At 36.8% G+C, this 22829-nt stretch overlaps 2 long non-coding RNA genes across 3 annotated transcripts; both read right to left on the minus strand.

The window, feature by feature from the left end:
- Window positions 1-885: 885 nt before the first annotated feature.
- LOC141482627 (uncharacterized) lies at window positions 886-2525 on the minus strand. Its single transcript, XR_012465620.1, has 2 exons — window positions 1872-2525; window positions 886-1793 (listed from the first exon to the last, which is right to left on the minus strand). It is a non-coding gene; the product is annotated as an uncharacterized lncRNA (long non-coding RNA).
- A 1004-nt stretch (window positions 2526-3529) lies between these two features.
- LOC141482628 (uncharacterized) lies at window positions 3530-7754 on the minus strand. Of its 2 annotated transcripts, none has more exons than XR_012465622.1 (2): window positions 7218-7754; window positions 3530-4468 (listed from the first exon to the last, which is right to left on the minus strand). It is a non-coding gene; the product is annotated as an uncharacterized lncRNA (long non-coding RNA). The 2 variants fall into 2 exon arrangements; XR_012465621.1 differs by lacking the exon at window positions 3530-4468 and adding an exon at window positions 6203-7139.
- Between the last annotated feature and the right edge of the window lie 15075 nt (window positions 7755-22829).

The following is a 22829-nucleotide window of genomic DNA, read 5'->3' on the forward strand; positions in this document are numbered from 1 at the left end:
TGGAGAACAGAATCTTACTGATTTGAATTTTGGTTTCTTGGGACAAAAGTAAACCTATAGGCCACACGACACTACAGGCGAGTTGATATTTATCAACGAGACAACTCATATATTCAGAGAATGAGCTTGATCATTCTGTCCAGACTCCAGACGTATCGTCCCGGACATCACTTCCAGTGAACCGTTTCCATCTAATATGAATTGTTTCATTTTAGACTTTCTTTCATCTGAATACCGCTTCCTCGTGTTAGTATTGCTATACGACTAGACATCCTTGCATGAATGCCTAATACAGTAGTAGCAGTAGTTAGTAGTTAACCGCTGTTGTACCGATCACAATTGTTGTACGGACAGAGCACTGCAGACCTAAGTTTGTAACTCTAAAACCATTCTTGTTCTGCAAGCCACCTTGAGGGAGACACACACATATAAACTTAGTTATTAAGATAGGGACAAATAACTTATCAGAGACTAGATTTTTGATGCTTGATCTATTATCTCAACAAAGATTTATGTTCTTCAAACCTGCCCAAAAGGGGAAGAATATTAGTGTAGGATATATGCTTTTATGCCTATGTAGATGAATTCATTCTCTCGACCTACTGTAAGCTGGCGATATAGCTATAAAGGGGTGTTGGTGAGAAAACTTTTTTGCAGTTGAGTCGAACTGCAGTTCATCGAGCAATACATGAAGTATCAATTCGAATAGTTGAAGTGATGGGTGCAGAATGTATAGTATTCCCTCAGAATATTCGGGAAAGGAATGTATTGAAAATGGCTTTCATGGAGAAATGGAGAGGACAATTTGCTGTAGAAGGAATGAGGGTTAGAGATAGAATTGTCTAGCAGTATTACCTGTTGTAATTTGTAGGAAATCGAACTGTAAACTCTACTGAACCAGGTTTTAATCATGAATATACAAACGATACATTTTATATGTATTAACAATGACATTAAAACTCATTCAATCAACAACGATTTCCAAGGAATCATAAAAACAAGATCAATCGAAATGAAGTGAACATGGATTACTTCAACACTCCCACTCTTTGTTCACTTCGAAGACGTTACCCACAGACCTTGTCGATTTGTTGAAAATTTTTCTCGTGGTAAGGGTTTGGTTAAAATATCTGCCAACTGGTTTTCTGATTGGGTGTAAACAACAGTGATATTTTTTTCGTTTGTGATGATCATCATAGCTCATCAAGTTTATAGCACTTCTATTATCAACAAAAAGTTCCGTTGGATTCGAAACGTCAACATCAATTTCTTTAAGCAACCTTCTCAACCATATTATTTCTCGTGCGGCATCCCAAGCTGCAATATATTCAGATTCTGTCGTGGATGTTGCAACACTTTTGTCGTTGAGATGTCCATGTAACTGGACAACCTGATAATAAAGTAACATAGCCAGTTGTTGAATATCTAGTATCAATGTCTCCTGCAAAATCTGCATCTGAATACGCTTTTAAATATTCGTTGCTCCCACCATTGTATAGAATTCCATAACTTTTAGTACCCTTTAGGTATCTGAAAATACGTTTGACTGCTTTCCAGTGCTGCTTTCCTGGATTTTCCAAATATCTGCTAACTCTGCTCACTGAGAATGATATATCTGGACGAGTGACAACCGCTAAAAACATGCTTCTCTGTACGGAATATTTTTCATATATTATTTTTCTTCCTCGTTTTGGGGGCTTTGAGCTGCATTCAGAATAACATTCATTGTGGTTCCACATCATCTCTCTGGGGCATAGTCTTTGATGTTGACGGTTGGTTTATGTTCTTCAAACCTGCCCAAAAGGGGAAGAATATTAGTGTAGGATATATGCTTTTATGCCTATGTAGATGAATTCATTCTCTCAACCTACTGTAAGCTGGCGATATAGCTATATCAAAGGTAAAGTATAACTTCAAAACAGCGACGTCTCAAGTATCGAAGAGACATCCTCCTTTTTTCCTTGGGGAGCCTGGGTTCATTAAAGTCCCCTTAGAATTGAAACATTTGTGCTATAGGTGTAATATAATTTATATCTTATGAACATTTTGGTATTGTTTACAATTAGAAAAGTGAAATCTTCTCACATTTGAAACTTTGTGGCCTCAGGAGCTCAAGGCTCCTTGCCCTGCCAGTATTATAGGGGGAGTCCTATAATAACGGTTGAATAAAATTTATAAACTGACAGATAAATCAAGGGATTTGTTAACAAATTTGGAATCAACTGAGAAAGGTGTAGATGTTAGGGAAAGGAATTATGAATATTTTAACTGGATTCGAGTTTGATTCGATCGGTTACCGTTTACAGTTAATTTCCCGTTTTTGCAAACAACTATACAAGGATATATTCGAACGCATTAATTATATTCGAACACATATTCGAATCCCTTTAAGGATTCCGTGCTCCGACGGAACACGGAACGGTGAATTGACGACTTTGGTTCCGTGAATGTCTTGCCGCCGAAATTCAAAATTTGTTGTGATACTTTTGGTAGCCATTTGCTAATTTTCGAGTTTATGTCTAAACTTCTCGATTTTTCGGATCAATCAAGTATGATCATCTTTTATAAGAATAGGAAATTTTATTCTTGGCATTTGGATGCTGGTAAAACATTCAACTCACTTGTTGGATTCAATTGCTTATGGAGAACAGAATCTTACTGATTTGAATTTTGGTTTCTTGGGACAAAAGTAAACCTATAGGCCACACGACACTACAGGCGAGTTGATATTTATCAACGAGACAACTCATATATTCAGAGAATGAGCTTGATCATTCTGTCCAGACTCCAGACGTATCGTCCCGGACATCACTTCCAGTGAACCGTTTCCATCTAATATGAATTGTTTCATTTTAGACTTTCTTTCATCTGAATACCGCTTCCTCGTGTTAGTATTGCTATAAGACTAGACATCCTTGCATGAATGCCTAATACAGTAGTAGCAGTAGTTAGTAGTTAACCGCTGTTGTACCGATCACAATTGTTGTACGGACAGAGCACTGCAGACCTAAGTTTGTAACTCTAAAACCATTCTTGTTCTGCAAGCCACCTTGAGGGAGACACACACATATAAGCTTAGTTATTAAGATAGGGACAAATAACTTATCAGAGACTAGATTTTTGATGCTTGATCTATTATCTCAACAAAGATTTATGTTCTTCAAACCTGCCCAAAAGGGGAAGAATATTAGTGTAGGATATATGCTTTTATGCCTATGTAGATGAATTAATTCTCTCGACCTACTGTAAGCTGGCGATATAGCTATAAAGGGGTGTTGGTGAGGAAACTTTTTTGCAGTTTGAGTCGAACTGCAGTTCATCGAGCAATACATGAAGTATCAATTCGAATAGTTGAAGTGATGGGTGCAGAATGTATAGTATTCCCTCAGAATATTCGGGAAAGGAATGTATTGAAAATGGCTTTCATGGAGAAATGGAGAGGACAATTTGCTGTAGAAGGAATGAGGGTTAGAGATAGAATTGTCTAGCAGTATTACCTGTGTTGTAATTTGTAGGAAATCGAACTGTAAACTCTACTGAACCAGGTTTTAATCATGAATATACAAACGATACATTTTATATGTATTAACAATGACATTAAAACTCATTCAATCAACAACGATTTCCAAGGAATCATAAAAACAACAAGATCAATCGAAATGAAGTGAACATGGATTACTTCAACACTCCCACTCTTTGTTCACTTCGAAGACGTTACCCACAGACCTTGTCGATTTGTTGAAAATTTTTCTCGTGGTAAGGGTTTGGTTAAAATATCTGCCAACTGGTTTTCTGATTGGGTGTAAACAACAGTGATATTTTTTTCGTTTGTGATGATCATCATAGCTCATCAAGTTTATAGCACTTCTATTATCAACAAAAAGTTCCGTTGGATTCGAAACGTCAACATCAATTTCTTTAAGCAACCTTCTCAACCATATTATTTCTCGTGCGGCATCCCAAGCTGCAATATATTCAGATTCTGTCGTGGATGTTGCAACACTTTTGTCGTTGAGATGTCCATGTAACTGGACAACCGATAATAAAGTAACATAGCCAGTTGTTGAATATCTAGTATCAATGTCTCCTGCAAAATCTGCATCTGAATACGCTTTTAAATATTCGTTGCTCCCACCATTGTATAGAATTCCATAACTTTTAGTACCCTTTAGGTATCTGAAAATACGTTTGACTGCTTTCCAGTGCTGCTTTCCTGGATTTTCCAAATATCTGCTAACTCTGCTCACTGAGAATGATATATCTGGACGAGTGACAACCGCTAAAAACATGCTTCTCTGTACGGAATATTTTTCATATATTATTTTTCTTCCTCGTTTTGGGGGCTTTGAGCTGCATTCAGAATAACATTCATTGTGGAAGTCCATTTTGTGTCTCTTATGTGGTGGTTCCACATCATCTCTCTGGGGCATAGTCTTTGATGTTGACGGTCGGTTTATGTTCTCCAAACCTGCCCAAAAGGGGAAGAATATTAGTGTAGGATATATGCTTTTATGCCTATGTAGATGAATTCATTCTCTCAACCTACTGTAAGCTGGTGATATGGCTATATCTAAGGAAAGTATAACTTCAAAACAGCGACGTCTCATGTATCGAAGAGACGTCTTCCTTTTTTTCTTGGGGAGCCTGGGTTCATTAAAGTCCCCTTAGAATTGAAACATTTGTGCTATAGGTGTAATATAATTTATATCTTATGAACATTTTGGTATTGTTTACAATTAGAAAAGTGAAATCTTCTCACATTTGAAACTTTGTGGCCTCAGGAGCTCAAGGCTCCTTGCCCTGCCAGTATTATAGGGGGAGTCCTATAATAACGGTTGAATAAAATTTATAAACTGACAGATAAATCAAGGGATTTGTTAACAAATTTGGAATCAACTGAGAAAGGTGTAGATGTTAGGGAAAGGAATTATGAATATTTTAACTGGATTCGAGATTGATTCGATCGGTTACCGTTTACAGTTAATTTCCCGTTTTTGCAAACAACTATACAAAGATATATTCGAACGCATTAATTATATTCGAACACATATTCGAATCCCTTTAGGGATTCCGTGCTCCGACGGAACACGGAACGGTGAATTGACGACTTTGGTTCCGTGAATGTCTTGCCGCCGAAATTCAAAATTTGTTGTGATACTTTTGGTAGCCATTTGCTAATTTTCGAGTTTATGTCTAAACTTCTCGATTTTTCGGATCAATCAAGTATGATCATCTTTTATAAGAATAGGAAATTTTTATTCTTGGCATTTGGATGCTGGTAAAACATTCAACTCACTTGTTGGATTCAATTGCTTATGGAGAACAGAATCTTACTGATTTGAATTTTGGTTTCTTGGGACAAAAGTAAACCTATAGGCCACACGACACTACAGGCGAGTTGATATTTATCAACGAGACAACTCATATATTCAGAGAATGAGCTTGATCATTCTGTCCAGACTCCAGACGTATCGTCCCGGACATCACTTCCAGTGAACCGTTTCCATCTAATATGAATTGTTTCATTTTAGACTTTCTTTCATCTGAATACCGCTTCCTCGTGTTAGTATTGCTATAAGACTAGACATCCTTGCATGAATGCCTAATACAGTAGTAGCAGTAGTTAGTAGTTAACCGCTGTTGTACCGATCACAATTGTTGTACGGACAGAGCACTGCAGACCTAAGTTTGTAACTCTAAAACCATTCTTGTTCTGCAAGCCACCTTGAGAGAGACACACACATATAAACTTAGTTATTAAGATAGGGACAAATAACTTATCAGAGACTAGATTTTTGATGCTTGATCTATTATCTCAACAAAGATTTATGTTCTTCAAACCTGCCCAAAAGGGGAAGAATATTAGTGTAGGATATATGCTTTTATGCCTATGTAGATGAATTCATTCTCTCGACCTACTGTAAGCTGGCGATATAGCTATAAAGGGGTGTTGGTGAGAAAACTTTTTTGCAGTCTGAGTCGAACTGCAGTTCATCGAGCAATACATGAAGTATCAATTCGAATAGTTGAAGTGATGGGTGCAGAATGTATAGTATTCCCTCAGAATATTCGGGAAAGGAATGTATTGAAAATGGCTTTCATGGAGAAATGGAGAGGACAATTTGCTGTAGAAGGAATGAGGGTTAGAGATAGAATTGTCTAGCAGTATTACCTGTTGTAATTTGTAGGAAATCGAACTGTAAACTCTACTGAACCAGGTTTTAATCATGAATATACAAACGATACATTTTATATGTATTAACAATGACATTAAAACTCATTCAATCAACAACGATTTCCAAGGAATCATAAAAACAAGATCAATCGAAATGAAGTGAACATGGATTACTTCAACACTCCCACTCTTTGTTCACTTCGAAGACGTTACCCACAGACCTTGTCGATTTGTTGAAAATTTTTCTCGTGGTAAGGGTTTGGTTAAAATATCTGCCAACTGGTTTTCTGATTGGGTGTAAACAACAGTGATATTTTTTTCGTTTGTGATGATCATCATAGCTCATCAAGTTTATAGCACTTCTATTATCAACAAAAAGTTCCGTTGGATTCGAAACGTCAACATCAATTTCTTTAAGCAACCTTCTCAACCATATTATTTCTCGTGCGGCATCCCAAGCTGCAATATATTCAGATTCTGTCGTGGATGTTGCAACACTTTTGTCGTTGAGATGTCCACGTAACTGGACAACCCGATAATAAAGTAACATAGCCAGTTGTTGAATATCTAGTATCAATGTCTCCTGCAAAATCTGCATCTGAATACGCTTTTAAATATTCGTTGCTCCCACCATTGTATAGAATTCCATAACTTTTAGTACCCTTTAGGTATCTGAAAATACGTTTGACTGCTTTCCAGTGCTGCTTTCCTGGATTTTCCAAATATCTGCTAACTCTGCTCACTGAGAATGATATATCTGGACGAGTGACAACCGCTAAAAACATGCTTCTCTGTACGGAATATTTTTCATATATTATTTTTCTTCCTCGTTTTGGGGGCTTTGAGCTGCATTCAGAATAACATTCATTGTGGAAGTCCATTTTGTGTCTCTTATGTGGTGGTTCCACATCATCTCTCTGGGGCATAGTCTTTGATGTTGACGGTTGGTTTATGTTCTTCAAACCTGCCCAAAAGGGGAAGAATATTAGTGTAGGATATATGCTTTTATGCCTATGTAGATGAATTCATTCTCTCAACCTACTGTAAGCTGGCGATATAGCTATATCAAAGGTAAAGTATAACTTCAAAACAGCGACGTCTCAAGTATCGAAGAGACATCCTCCTTTTTTCCTTGGGGAGCCTGGGTTCATTAAAGTCCCCTTAGAATTGAAACATTTGTGCTATAGGTGTAATATAATTTATATCTTATGAACATTTTGGTATTGTTTACAATTAGAAAAGTGAAATCTTCTCACATTTGAAACTTTGTGGCCTCAGGAGCTCAAGGCTCCTTGCCCTGCCAGTATTATAGGGGGAGTCCTATAATAACGGTTGAATAAAATTTATAAACTGACAGATAAATCAAGGGATTTGTTAACAAATTTGGAATCAACTGAGAAAGGTGTAGATGTTAGGGAAAGGAATTATGAATATTTTAACTGGATTCGAGTTTGATTCGATCGGTTACCGTTTAGAGTTAATTTCCCGTTTTTGTTTCGTATGCTATATAAGCTCCAGGGTTGATCAAGCGGGTGGCGCTCTACCCTCCATCTTATCCACGCCCTTCTTCACTGTTAAACAGCTGGCGGCCTACCCTGGGAGCTATGATCTCTCTCTATCTAGTCTAAATTTTATTTTGTTAAAAGTGAAGTTCACGCGGACGCCACCTAGTGTTCACTAGCTGAACTTATTGGAATACGGATCCAATAGAAATGTAGAAATTTTTCTGGCTATGGAATGTTTCATTGTCGGGGTTACATAGTTCGTACCCTCACAAACAGACGGCAAAAAAGGTGCCAAATCAATTTTTTTCTTTCCGTGATTTCGTTTTTGGAAATTACATCCGATTACATTACTCAAAGCATTGGGTATCATTATGAAACTATACTGTGACGCAACTCCCTCTCCTAACCCTTGAATTTTTTTAGTACAGAAGAGTCATTGTAGAAACCGAGTATTCCTATCGAGTATTCTAATTGGTTCGTTTACGAAATGATATGCTATTTAACGGCTTGTATTATCGTTCATTCCTGAAACAGATAGATATCAAGTTGACAATGTTATTGAATTTTAAAATAAGATTCGTTGATAGAAAAGTTTACGCGGACGCCACCTAGAGTTGACTAGCAGAACTTACTGGAATGAAGATCCAATGGAAATGTAGAAATTTTTGTGCCTATGGAATGTTTTCATGTCGAGGTTATATAGTTCACGCCTTCACAGATAGATGGCAAAGGAGGTCCAATAGCAATATAAAATAGCTCATTTTAATTTTTTTCTCAATCTATTTTGATACCAGATCAATGTAAATGGGTTCACATGACTATATACTTTATAAATTTTGAATAGTTCATAATTGAACTACATACATACAACAGAAGTACATCTATGTTGATTCTCTTCTTTTACTTGTATGAGACTGAAGCTTTACTTTTCATAAAGTTATTTTGTCTGAACTCGGACGTAATTTTACAAAACCCACAAAAAATCATGATTACTTTCATAATCGATAATGATCCCATGTTATTCAAAGTCTAAAGTCAGAAAACCGAGATTGAAGTCATTGAATAAAATGAAGAAATCAAAATCATTGTGAAATGATATACAACAAAATAAATGTCAGGAATAATTCTCAGATGATGTGGTGCTGCAGGTTTTTCCGGATTTTCCTGCAGCTGAAAAAGCAAATGCGCCACTGGAATCAATGAAGTCGCCCCGGAGCGCCAATTAATTTTTATTGTTGTATTTATTTTATTTTTATCGTTGTTTTAACACATTGTAATAATTCTGTAATCAAATATTCCAGTCATTCTCCCCAAAATATGGTAGATCGGTGACCAGAGCCGAGTTTAAACTGTGATGTGATCTAAGTTTCAACTGTCTCAGGAGCCAAGTTTCGACTGTGAAGGATGACGGGTTTCAATTTTGACGGGGGCTCAGTTTCAACTGAGGAAAAAGACCAGTTTGAACTGTTGCAGGAGTCGTGTTTCAACTGTGGCGGGTGCTGGCTGACGGGTCCCAAATGATATGCTATTCACTGGCTCGTATCACCGTTTATTCCTGAAAGAGATGGATATTGAATCATTAATAAATTGGTGGATGTAGCCGTCACTACGTGGTAGGAAATCATAATGAAAAAAAGAGAAATGAAACTCTTTATGTTTTTACCGCTTTTATTTGTAACTAACGTTACTGCAGTTTCATCCTATACGGTGTTACGGTTTCATTTTGTCATTTATTCTGTTTTGAGGTCGACGACTATCTAAACCTGAAATGAATACTTCCTTGAAAGTTTTGGGATATTTTAATACCTCGTCATTCGTTTAGTTCTCATTCACTGACAAACAACTATACAAGGATATATTCGAACGCATTAATTATATTCGAACACATATTCGAATCCCTTTAAGGATTCCGTGCTCCGACGGAACACGGAACGGTGAATTGACGACTTTGGTTCCGTGAATGTCTTGCCGCCGAAATTCAAAATTTGTTGTGATACTTTTGGTAGCCATTTGCTAATTTTCGAGTTTATGTCTAAACTTCTCGATTTTTCGGATTAATCAAGTATGATCATCTTTTATAAGAATAGGAAATTTTTATTCTTGGCATTTGGATGCTGGTAAAACATTCAACTCACTTGTTGGATTCAATTGCTTATGGAGAACAGAATCTTACTGATTTGAATTTTGGCTTCTTGGGACAAAAGTAAACCTATAGGCCACACGACACTACAGGCGAGTTGATATTTATCAACGAGACAACTCATATATTCAGAGAATGAGCTTGATCATTCTGTCCAGACTCCAGACGTATCGTCCCGGACATCACTTCCAGTGAACCGTTTCCATCTAATATGAATTGTTTCATTTTAGGCTTTCTTTCATCTGAATACCGCTTCCTCGTGTTAGTATTGCTATAAGACTAGACATCCTTGCATGAATGCCTAATACAGTAGTAGCAGTAGTTAGTAGTTAACCGCTGTTGTACCGATCACAATTGTTGTACGGACAGAGCACTGCAGACCTAAGTTTGTAACTCTAAAACCATTCTTGTTCTGCAAGCCACCTTGAGGGAGACACACACATATAAGCTTAGTTATTAAGATAGGGACAAATAACTTATCAGAGACTAGATTTTTGATGCTTGATCTATTATCTCAACAAAGATTTATGTTCTTCAAACCTGCCCAAAAGGGGAAGAATATTAGTGTAGGATATATGCTTTTATGCCTATGTAGATGAATTCATTCTCTCGACCTACTGTAAGCTGGCGATATAGCTATAAAGGGGTGTTGGTGAGAAAACTTTTTTGCAGTTTGAGTCGAACTGCAGTTCATCGAGCAATACATGAAGTATCAATTCGAATAGTTGAAGTGATGGGTGCAGAATGTATAGTATTCCCTCAGAATATTCGGGAAAGGAATGTATTGAAAATGGCTTTCATGGAGAAATGGAGAGGACAATTTGCTGTAGAAGGAATGAGGGTTAGAGATAGAATTGTCTAGCAGTATTACCTGTTGTAATTTGTAGGAAATCGAACTGTAAACTCTACTGAACCAGGTTTTAATCATGAATATACAAACGATACATTTTATATGTATTAACAATGACATTAAAACTCATTCAATCAACAACGATTTCCAAGGAATCATAAAAACAAGATCAATCGAAATGAAGTGAACATGGATTACTTCAACACTCCCACTCTTTGTTCACTTCGAAGACGTTACCCACAGACCTTGTCGATTTGTTGAAAATTTTTCTCGTGGTAAGGGTTTGGTTAAAATATCTGCCAACTGGTTTTCTGATTGGGTGTAAACAACAGTGATATTTTTTTCGTTTGTGATGATCATCATAGCTCATCAAGTTTATAGCACTTCTATTATCAACAAAAAGTTCCGTTGGATTTGAAACGTCAACATCAATTTCTTTAAGCAACCTTCTCAACCATATTATTTCTCGTGCGGCATCCCAAGCTGCAATATATTCAGATTCTGTCGTGGATGTTGCAACACTTTTGTCGTTGAGATGTCCATGTAACTGGACAACCTGATAATAAAGTAACATAGCCAGTTGTTGAATATCTAGTATCAATGTCTCCTGCAAAATCTGCATCTGAATACGCTTTTAAATATTCGTTGCTCCCACCATTGTATAGAATTCCATAACTTTTAGTACCCTTTAGGTATCTGAAAATACGTTTGACTGCTTTCCAGTGCTGCTTTCCTGGATTTTCCAAATATCTGCTAACTCTGCTCACTGAGAATGATATATCTGGACGAGTGACAACCGCTAAAAACATGCTTCTCTGTACGGAATATTTTTCATTTATTTTTCTTCCTCGTTTTGGGGGCTTTGAGCTGCATTCAGAATAACATTCATTGTGGAAGTCCATTTTGTGTCTCTTATGTGGTGGTTCCACATCATCTCTCTGGGGCATAGTCTTTGATGTTGACGGTCGGTTTATGTTCTTCAAACCTGCCCAAAAGGGGAAGAATATTAGTGTAGGATATATGCTTTTATGCCTATGTAGATGAATTCATTCTCTCAACCTACTGTAAGCTGGCGATATAGCTATATCAAAGGAAAAGTATAACTTCAAAACAGCGACGTCTCATGTATCGAAGAGACATCCTCCTTTTTTCTTGGGGAGCCTGGGTTCATTAAAGTCCCCTTAGAATTGAAACATTTGTGCTATAGGTGTAATATAATTTATATCTTATGAACATTTTGGTATTGTTTACAATTAGAAAAGTGAAATCTTCTCACATTTGAAACTTTGTGGCCTCAGGAGCTCAAGGCTCCTTGCCCTGCCAGTATTATAGGGGGAGTCCTATAATAACGGTTGAATAAAATTTATAAACTGACAGATAAATCAAGGGATTTGTTAACAAATTTGGAATCAACTGAGAAAGGTGTAGATGTTAGGGAAAGGAATTATGAATATTTTAACTGGATTCGAGTTTGATTCGATCGGTTACCGTTTACAGTTAATTTCCCGTTTTTGCAAACAACTATACAAGGATATATTCGAACGCATTAATTATATTCGAACACATATTCGAATCCCTTTAAGGATTCCGTGCTCCGACGGAACACGGAACGGTGAATTGACGACTTTGGTTCCGTGAATGTCTTGCCGCCGAAATTCAAAATTTGTTGTGATACTTTTGGTAGCCATTTGCTAATTTTCGAGTTTATGTCTAAACTTCTCGATTTTTCGGATTAATCAAGTATGATCATCTTTTATAAGAATAGGAAATTTTTATTCTTGGCATTTGGATGCTGGTAAAACATTCAACTCACTTGTTGGATTCAATTGCTTATGGAGAACAGAATCTTACTGATTTGAATTTTGGCTTCTTGGGACAAAAGTAAACCTATAGGCCACACGACACTACAGGCGAGTTGATATTTATCAACGAGACAACTCATATATTCAGAGAATGAGCTTGATCATTCTGTCCAGACTCCAGACGTATCGTCCCGGACATCACTTCCAGTGAACCGTTTCCATCTAATATGAATTGTTTCATTTTAGGCTTTCTTTCATCTGAATACCGCTTCCTCGTGTTAGTATTGCTATAAGACTAGACATCCTTGCATGAATGCCTAATACAGTAGTAGCAGTAGTTAGTAGTTAACCGCTGTTGTACCGATCACAATTGTTGTACGGACAGAGCACTGCAGACCTAAGTTTGTAACTCTAAAACCATTCTTGTTCTGCAAGCCACCTTGAGGGAGACACACACATATAAGCTTAGTTATTAAGATAGGGACAAATAACTTATCAGAGACTAGATTTTTGATCTATTATCTCAACAAAGATTTATGTTCTTCAAACCTGCCCAAAAGGGGAAGAATATTAGTGTAGGATATATGCTTTTATGCCTATGTAGATGAATTCATTCTCTCGACCTACTGTAAGCTGGCGATATAGCTATAAAGGGGTGTTGGTGAGAAAACTTTTTTGCAGTCTGAGTCGAACTGCAGTTCATCGAGCAATACATGAAGTATCAATTCGAATAGTTGAAGTGATGGGTGCAGAATGTATAGTATTCCCTCAGAATATTCGGGAAAGGAATGTATTGAAAATGGCTTTCATGGAGAAATGGAGAGGACAATTTGCTGTAGAAGGAATGAGGGTTAGAGATAGAATTGTCTAGCAGTATTACCTGTTGTAATTTGTAGGAAATCGAACTGTAAACTCTACTGAACCAGGTTTTAATCATGAATATACAAACGATACATTTTATATGTATTAACAATGACATTAAAACTCATTCAATCAACAACGATTTCCAAGGAATCATAAAAACAAGATCAATCGAAATGAAGTGAACATGGATTACTTCAACACTCCCACTGTTTGTTCACTTCGAAGACGTTACCCCACAGACCTTGTCGATTTCTTGAAAATTTTTCTCGTGGTAAGGGTTTGGTTAAAATATCTGCCAACTGGTTTTCTGATTGGGTGTAAACAACAGTGATATTTTTTTCGTTTGTGATGATCATTATAGCTCATCAAGTTTATAGCACTTCTATTATCAACAAAAAGTTCCGTTGGATTCGAAACGTCAACATCAATTTCTTTAAGCAACCTTCTCAACCATATTATTTCTCGTGCGGCATCCCAAGCTGCAATATATTCAGATTCTGTCGTGGATGTTGCAACACTTTTGTCGTTGAGATGTCCATGTAACTGGACAACCTGATAATAAAGTAACATAGCCAGTTGAATATCTAGTATCAATGTCTCCTGCAAAATCTGCATCTGAATACGCTTTTAAATATTCGTTGCTCCCACCATTGTATAGAATTCCATAACTTTTAGTACCCTTTAGGTATCTGAAAATACGTTTGACTGCTTTCCAGTGCTGCTTTCCTGGATTTTCCAAATATCTGCTAACTCTGCTCACTGAGAATGATATATCTGGACGAGTGACAACCGCTAAAAACATGCTTCTCTGTACGGAATATTTTTCATATATTATTTTTTTTCCTCGTTTTGGGGGCTTTGAGCTGCATTCAGAATAACATTCATTGTGGAAGTCCATTTGTGTCTCTTATGTGGTGGTTCCACATCATCTCTCTGGGGCATAGTCTTTGATGTTGACGGTCGGTTTATGTTCTCCAAACCTGCCCAAAAGGGGAAGAATATTAGTGTAGGATATATGCTTTTATGCCTATGTAGATGAATTCATTCTCTCAACCTACTGTAAGCTGGCGATAGGCTATATCAAAGGAAAGTATAACTTCAAAACAGCGACGTCTCATGTATCGAAGAGACGTCTTCCTTTTTTTCTTGGGGAGCCTGGGTTCATTAAAGTCCCCTTAGAATTGAAACATTTGTGCTATAGGTGTAATATAATTTATATCTTATGAACATTTTGGTATTGTTTACAATTAGAAAAGTGAAATCTTCTCACATTTGAAACTTTGTGGCCTCAGGAGCTCAAGGCTCCTTGCCCTGCCAGTATTATAGGGGGAGTCCTATAATAACGGTTGAATAAAATTTATAAACTGACAGATAAATCAAGGGATTTGTTAACAAATTTGGAATCAACTGAGAAAGGTGTAGATGTTAGGGAGAGGAATTATGAATATTTTAACTGGATTCGAGATTGATTCGATCGGTTACCGTTTACAGTTAATTTCCCGTTTTTGCAAACAACTATACAAAGATATATTCGAACGCATTAATTATATTCGAACACATATTCGAATCCCTTTAGGGATTCCGTGCTCCGACGGAACACGGAACGGTGAATTGACGACTTTGGTTCCGTGAATGTCTTGCCGCCGAAATTCAAAATTTGTTGTGATACTTTTGGTAGCCATTTGCTAATTTTCGAGTTTATGTCTAAACTTCTCGATTTTTCGGATTAATCAAGTATGATCATCTTTTATAAGAATAGGAAATTTTTATTCTTGGCATTTGGATGCTGGTAAAACATTCAACTCACTTGTTGGATTCAATTGCTTATGGAGAACAGAATCTTACTGATTTGAATTTTGGCTTCTTGGGACAAAAGTAACCTATAGGCCACACGACACTACAGGCGAGTTGATATTTATCAACGAGACAACTCATATATTCAGAGAATGAGCTTGATCATTCTGTCCAGACTCCAGACGTATCGTCCCGGACATCACTTCCAGTGAACCGTTTCCATCTAATATGAATTGTTTCATTTTAGGCTTTCTTTCATCTGAATACCGCTTCCTCGTGTTAGTATTGCTATAAGACTAGACATCCTTGCATGAATGCCTAATACAGTAGTAGCAGTAGTTAGTAGTTAACCGCTGTTGTACCGATCACAATTGTTGTACGGACAGAGCACTGCAGACCTAAGTTTGTAACTCTAAAACCATTCTTGTTCTGCAAGCCACCTTGAGGGAGACACACACATATAAGCTTAGTTATTAAGATAGGGACAAATAACTTATCAGAGACTAGATTTTTGATGCTTGATCTATTATCTCAACAAAGATTTATGTTCTTCAAACCTGCCCAAAAGGGGAAGAATATTAGTGTAGGATATATGCTTTTATGCCTATGTAGATGAATTCATTCTCTCGACCTACTGTAAGCTGGCGATATAGCTATAAAGGGGTGTTGGTGAGGAAACTTTTTTGCAGTTTGAGTCGAACTGCAGTTCATCGAGCAATACATGAAGTATCAATTCGAATAGTTGAAGTGATGGGTGCAGAATGTATAGTATTCCCTCAGAATATTCGGGAAAGGAATGTATTGAAAATGGCTTTCATGGAGAAATGGAGAGGACAATTTGCTGTAGAAGGAATGAGGGTTAGAGATAGAATTGTCTAGCAGTATTACCTGTTGTAATTTGTAGGAAATCGAACTGTAAACTCTACTGAACCAGGTTTTAATCATGAATATACAAACGATACATTTTATATGTATTAACAATGACATTAAAACTCATTCAATCAACAACGATTTCCAAGGAATCATAAAAACAAGATCAATCGAAATGAAGTGAACATGGATTACTTCAACACTCCCACTCTTTGTTCACTTCGAAGACGTTACCCACAGACCTTGTCGATTTGTTGAAAATTTTCTCGTGGTAAGGGTTTGGTTAAAATATCTGCCAACTGGTTTTCTGATTGGGTGTAAACAACAGTGATATTTTTTTCGTTTGTGATGATCATTATAGCTCATCAAGTTTATAGCACTTCTATTATCAACAAAAAGTTCCGTTGGATTTGAAACGTCAACATCAATTTCTTTAAGCAACCTTCTCAACCATATTATTTCTCGTGCGGCATCCCAAGCTGCAATATATTCAGATTCTGTCGTGGATGTTGCAACACTTTTGTCGTTGAGATGTCCATGTAACTGGACAACCTGATAATAAAGTAACATAGCCAGTTGTTGAATATCTAGTATCAATGTCTCCTGCAAAATCTGCATCTGAATACGCTTTTAAATATTCGTTGCTCCCACCATTGTATAGAATTCCATAACTTTTAGTACCCTTTAGGTATCTGAAAATACGTTTGACTGCTTTCCAGTGCTGCTTTCCTGGATTTTCCAAATATCTGCTAACTCTGCTCACTGAGAATGATATATCTGGACGAGTGACAACCGCTAAAAACATGCTTCTCTGTACGGAATATTTTTCATATATTATTTTTCTTCCTCGTTTTGGGGGCTTTGAGCTGCATTCAGAATAACATTCATTGTGGAAGTCCATTTTGTGTCTCTTATGTGGTGGTTCCACATCATCTCTCTGGGGCATAGTCTTTGATGTTGACGGTTGGTTTATGTTCTTCAAACCTGCCCAAAAGGGGAAGAATATTAGTGTAGGATATATGCTTTTATGCCTATGTAGATGAATTCATTCTCTCAACCTACTGTAAGCTGGCGATATAGCTATATCAAAGGTAAAGTATAACTTCAAAACAGCGACGTCTCAAGTATCGAAGAGACATCCTCCTTTTTTCCTTGGGGAGCCTGGGTTCATTAAAGTCCCCTTAGAATTGAAACATTTGTGCTATAGGTGTAATATAATTATATCTTATGAACATTTTGGTATTGTTTACAATTAGAAAAGTGAAATCTTCTCACATTTGAAACTTTGTGGCCTCAGGAGCTCAAGGCTCCTGCCCTGCCAGTATTATAGGGGGAGTCCTATAATAACGGTTGAATAAAATTTATAAACTGACAGATAAATCAAGGGATTTGTTAACAAATTTGGAATCAACTGAGAAAGGTGTAGATGTTAGGGAAAGGAATTATGAATATTTTAACTGGATTCGAGTTTGATTCGATCGGTTACCGTTTACAGTTAATTTCCCGTTTTTGCAAACAACTATACAAGGATATATTCGAACGCATTAATTATATTCGAACACATATTCGAATCCCTTTAAGGATTCCGTGCTCCGACGGAACACGGAACGGTGATTGACGACTTTGTTTCCGTGAATGTCTTGCCGCCGAAATTCAAAATTTGTTGTGATACTTTTGGTAGCCATTTGCTAATTTTCGAGTTTATGTCTAAACTTCTCGATTTTTCGGATTAATCAAGTATGATCATCTTTTATAAGAATAGGAAATTTTTATTCTTGGCATTTGGATGCTGGAAAACATTCAACTCACTTGTTGGATTCAATTGCTTATGGAGAACAGAATCTTACTGATTTGAATTTTTGGCTTCTTGGGACAAAAGTAAACCTATAGGCCACACGACACTACAGGCGAGTTGATATTTATCAACGAGACAACTCATATATTCAGAGAATGAGCTTGATCATTCTGTCCAGACTCCAGACGTATCGTCCCGGACATCACTTCCAGTGAACGTTTCCATCTAATATGAATTGTTTCATTTAGGCTTTCTTTCATCTGAATACCGCTTCCTCGTGTTAGTATTGCTATAAGACTAGACATCCTTGCATGAATGCCTAATACAGTAGTAGCAGTAGTTAGTAGTTACCGCTGTTGTACCGATCACAATTGTTGTACGGACAGAGCACTGCAGACCTAAGTTTGTAACTCTAAACCATTCTGTTCTGCAAGCCACCTTGAGGGAGAACACACATATAAGCTTAGTTATTAAGATAGGGACAAATAACTTATCAGAGACTAGATTTTTGATGCTTGATCTATTATCTCAACAAAGATTTATGTTCTTCAACCTGCCCAAAAGGGAAGAATATTAGTGTAGGATATATGCTTTTATGCCTATGTAGATGAATTCATTCTCTCGACCTACTGTAAGCTGGCGATATAGCTATAAAGGGGTGTTGGTGAGGAAACTTTTTTGCAGTTTGAGTCGAACTGCAGTTCATCGAGCAATACATGAAGTATCAATTCGAATAGTTGAAGTGATGGGTGCAGAATGTATAGTATTCCCTCAGAATATTCGGGAAAGGAATGTATTGAAAATGGCTTTCATGGAGAAATGGAGAGGACAATTTGCTGTAGAAGGAATGAGGGTTAGAGATAGAATTGTCTAGCAGTATTACCTGTTTTAATTTGTAGGAAATCGAACTGTAAACTCTACTGAACCAGGTTTTAATCATGAATATACAAACGATACATTTTATATGTATTAACAATGACATTAAAACTCATTCAATCAACAACGATTTCCAAGGAATCATAAAACAAGATCAATCGAAATGAAGTGAACATGGATTACTTCAACACCTCCCACTGTTTGTTCACTTCGAAGACGTTACCCACAGACCTTGTCGATTTCTTGAAAATTTTTCTCGTGGTAAGGGTTTGGTTAAAATATCTGCCAACTGGTTTTCTGATTGGGTGTAAACAACAGTGATATTTTTTTCGTTTGTGATGATCATTATAGCTCATCAAGTTTATAGCACTTCTATTATCATCACAAAAAGTTCCGTTGGATTCGAAACGTCAACATCAATTTCTTTAAGCAACCTTCTCAACCATATTATTTCTCGTGCGGCATCCCAAGCTGCAATATATTCAGATTCTGTCGTGGATGTTGCAACACTTTTGTCGTTGAGATGTCCATGTAACTGGACAACCTGATAATAAAGTAATATAGCCAGTTGAATATCTAGTATCAATGTCTCCTGCAAAATCTGCATCTGAATACGCTTTTAAATATTCTTTGCTCCCACCATTGTATAGAATTCCATAACTTTTAGTACCCTTTAGGTATCTGAAAATACGTTTGACTGCTTTCCAGTGCTGCTTTCCTGGATTTTCCAAATATCTGCTAACTCTGCTCACTGAGAATGATATATCTGGACGAGTGACAACCGCTAAAAACATGCTTCTCTCTGTACGGAATATTTTTCATATATTATTTTTCTTCCTCGTTTTGGGGCTTTGAGCTGCATTCAGAATAACATTCATTGTGGAAGTCCATTTTGTGTCTCTTATGTGGTGGTTCCACATCATCTCTCTGGGGCATAGTCTTTGATGTTGACGGTCGGTTTATGTTCTTCAAACCTGCCCAAAAGGGGAAGAATATTAGTGTAGGATATATGCTTTTATGCCTATGTAGATGAATTCATTCTCTCAACCTACTGTAAGCTGGCGATATAGCTATATCAAAGGTAAAGTATAACTTCAAAACAGCGACGTCTCAAGTATCGAAGAGACATCCTCCTTTTTTCCTTGGGGAGCCTGGTTCATTAAAGTCCCCTTAGAATTGAAACATTTGTGCTATAGGTGTAATATAATTTATATCTTATGAACATTTTGGTATTGTTTACAATTAGAAAAGTGAAATCTTCTCACATTCATTTTGAAACTTTGTGGCCTCAGGAGCTCAAGGCTCCTTGCCCTGCCAGTATTATAGGGGGAGTCCTATAATAACGGTTGAATAAATTTATAAACTGACAGATAAATCAAGGGATTTGTTAACAAATTTGGAATCAACTGAGAAAGGTGTAGATGTTAGGGAAAGGAATTATGAATATTTTAACTGGATTCGAGTTTGATTCGATCGGTTACCGTTTACAGTTAATTTCCCGTTTTTGCAAACAACTATCAAAGGATATATTCGAACGCATTAATTATATTCGAACACATATTCGAATCCCTTTAAGGATTCCGTGCTCCGACGGAACACGGGAACGAAGAATTGACGACTTTGGTTCCGTGAATGTCTTGCCGCCGAAATTCAAAATTTGTTGTGATACTTTTGGTAGCCATTTGCTAATTTTCGAGTTTATGTCTAAACTTCTCGATTTTTCGGATTAATCAAGTATGATCATCTTTTATAAGAATAGGAAATTTTTATTCTTGGCATTTGATGCTGGTAAAACATTCAACTCACTTGTTGGATTCAATTGCTTATGGAGAACAGAATCTTACTGATTTGAATTTTGGCTTCTTGGGACAAAAGTAAACCTATAGGCCACACGACACTACAGGCGAGTTGATATTTATCAACGAGACAACTCATATATTCAAGAATGAGCTTGATCATTCTGTCCAGACTCCAGACGTATCGTCCCGGACATCACTTCCAGTGAACCGTTTCCATCTAATATAATTGTTTCATTTTAGGCTTTCTTTCATCTGAATACCGCTTCCTCGTGTTAGTATTGCTATAAGACTAGACATCCTTGCATGAATGCCTAATTACACAGTAGTAGCAGTAGTTAGTAGTTAACCGCTGTTGTACCGATCACAATTGTTGTACGGACAGAGCACTGCAGACCTAAGTTTGTAACTCTAAAACCATTCTTGTTCTGCAAGCCACCTTGAGGAGACACACACATATAAGCTTAGTTATTAAGATAGGGACAAATAACTTATCAGAGACTAGATTTTTGATGCTTGATCTATTATCTCAACAAAGATTTATGTTCTTCAAACCTGCCCAAAAGGGGAAGAATATTAGTGTAGGATATATGCTTTTATTGCCTATGTAGATGAATTCATTCTCTCGACCTACTGTAAGCTGGCGATATAGCTATAAAGGGGTGTTGGTGAGAAACTTTTTTGCAGTTTGAGTCGAACTGCAGTTCATCGAGCAATACATGAAGTATCAATTCGAATAGTTGAAGTGATGGGTGCAGAATGTATAGTATTCCCTCAGAATATTCGGGAAAGGAATGTATTGAAAATGGCTTTCATGGAGAAATGGAGAGGACAATTTGCTGTAGAAGGAATGAGGGTTAAGATAGAATTGTCTAGCAGTATTACCTGTTGTAATTTGTAGGAAATCGAACTGTAAACTCTACTGAACCAGGTTTTAATCATGAATATACAAACGATACATTTTATATGTATTAACAATGACATTAAAACTCATTCAATCAACAACGATTTCCAAGGAATCATAAAAACAAGATCAATCGAAATGAAGTGAACATGGATTACTTCAACACTCCCACTCTTTGTTCACTTCGAAGACGTTACCCACAGACCTTGTCGATTTTTTGAAAATTTTTCTCGTGGTAAGGGTTTTGTTAAAATATCTGCCAACTGGTTTTCTGATTGGGTGTAAACAACAGTGATATTTTTTTCGTTTGTGATGATCATTATAGCTCATCAAGTTTATAGCACTTCTATTATCAACAAAAAGTTCCGTTGGATTTCGAAACGTCAACATCAATTTCTTTAAGCAACCTTCTCAACCATATTATTTCTCGTGCGGCATCCCAAGCTGCAATATATTCAGATTCTGTCGTGGATGTTGCAACACTTTTGTCGTTGAGATGTCCATGTAACTGGACAACCTGATAATAAAGTACATAATAAGTCATGCAGTTGAATATCTAGTATCAATGTCTCCTGCAAAATCTGCATCTGAATACGCTTTTAAATATTCGTTGCTCCCACCATTGTATAGAATTCCATAACTTTTAGTACCCTTTAGGTATCTGAAAATACGTTTGACTGCTTTTCCAGTGCTGCTTTCCTGGATTTTCCAATATCTGCTAACTCTGCTCACTGAGAATGATATATCTGGACGAGTGACAACGCTAAAAACATGCTTCTCTGTCTTCGACGGAATATTTTTCATATATTATTTTTTCTTCCTCGTTTTGGGGGCTTTGAGCTGCATTCAGAATAACATTTCATGGGGAAGTCCATTTTGTGTCTCTTATGTGGTGGTTCCACATCATCTCTCTGGGGCATAGTCTTTGAGATGTTGACGGTTGGTTTATGTTCTCCAAACCTGCCCAAAAGGGGAAGAATATTAGTTAGGATATATGCTTTTATGCCTATGTAGATGAATTCATTCTCTCAACCTACTGTAAGCTGGCGATATAGCTATATCAAGGTAAAGTATAACTTCAAAACAGCGACGTCTCAAGTATGTATCGAAGAGACTCCTCCTTTTTTTCTTGGGGAGCCTGGGTTCATTAAAGTCCCCTTAGAATTGAAACATTTGTGCTATAGGTGTAATATAATTTATATCTTATGAACATTTTGGTATTGTTTACATTAGAAAAGTGAAATCTTCTCACATTTGAAACTTTGTGACCTCAGGAGCTCAAGGCTCCTTGCCCTGCCAGTATTATAGGGGGAGTCCTATAATAACGGTTGAATAAAATTTATAAACTGACAGATAAATCAAGGGATTTGTTAACAAATTTGGAATCAACTGAGAAAGGTGTAGATGTTAGGGAAAGGAATTATGAATATTTTAACTGGATTCGAGTTTGATTCGATT

This window comes from Leptinotarsa decemlineata, unplaced genomic scaffold, assembly GCF_025532065.1.
Source record: "Leptinotarsa decemlineata unplaced genomic scaffold, Ldec_3_MD MMD2_tig00001621_RagTag_RagTag, whole genome shotgun sequence".
Classification (NCBI taxonomy): Eukaryota; Metazoa; Arthropoda; class Insecta; order Coleoptera; family Chrysomelidae; genus Leptinotarsa; species Leptinotarsa decemlineata.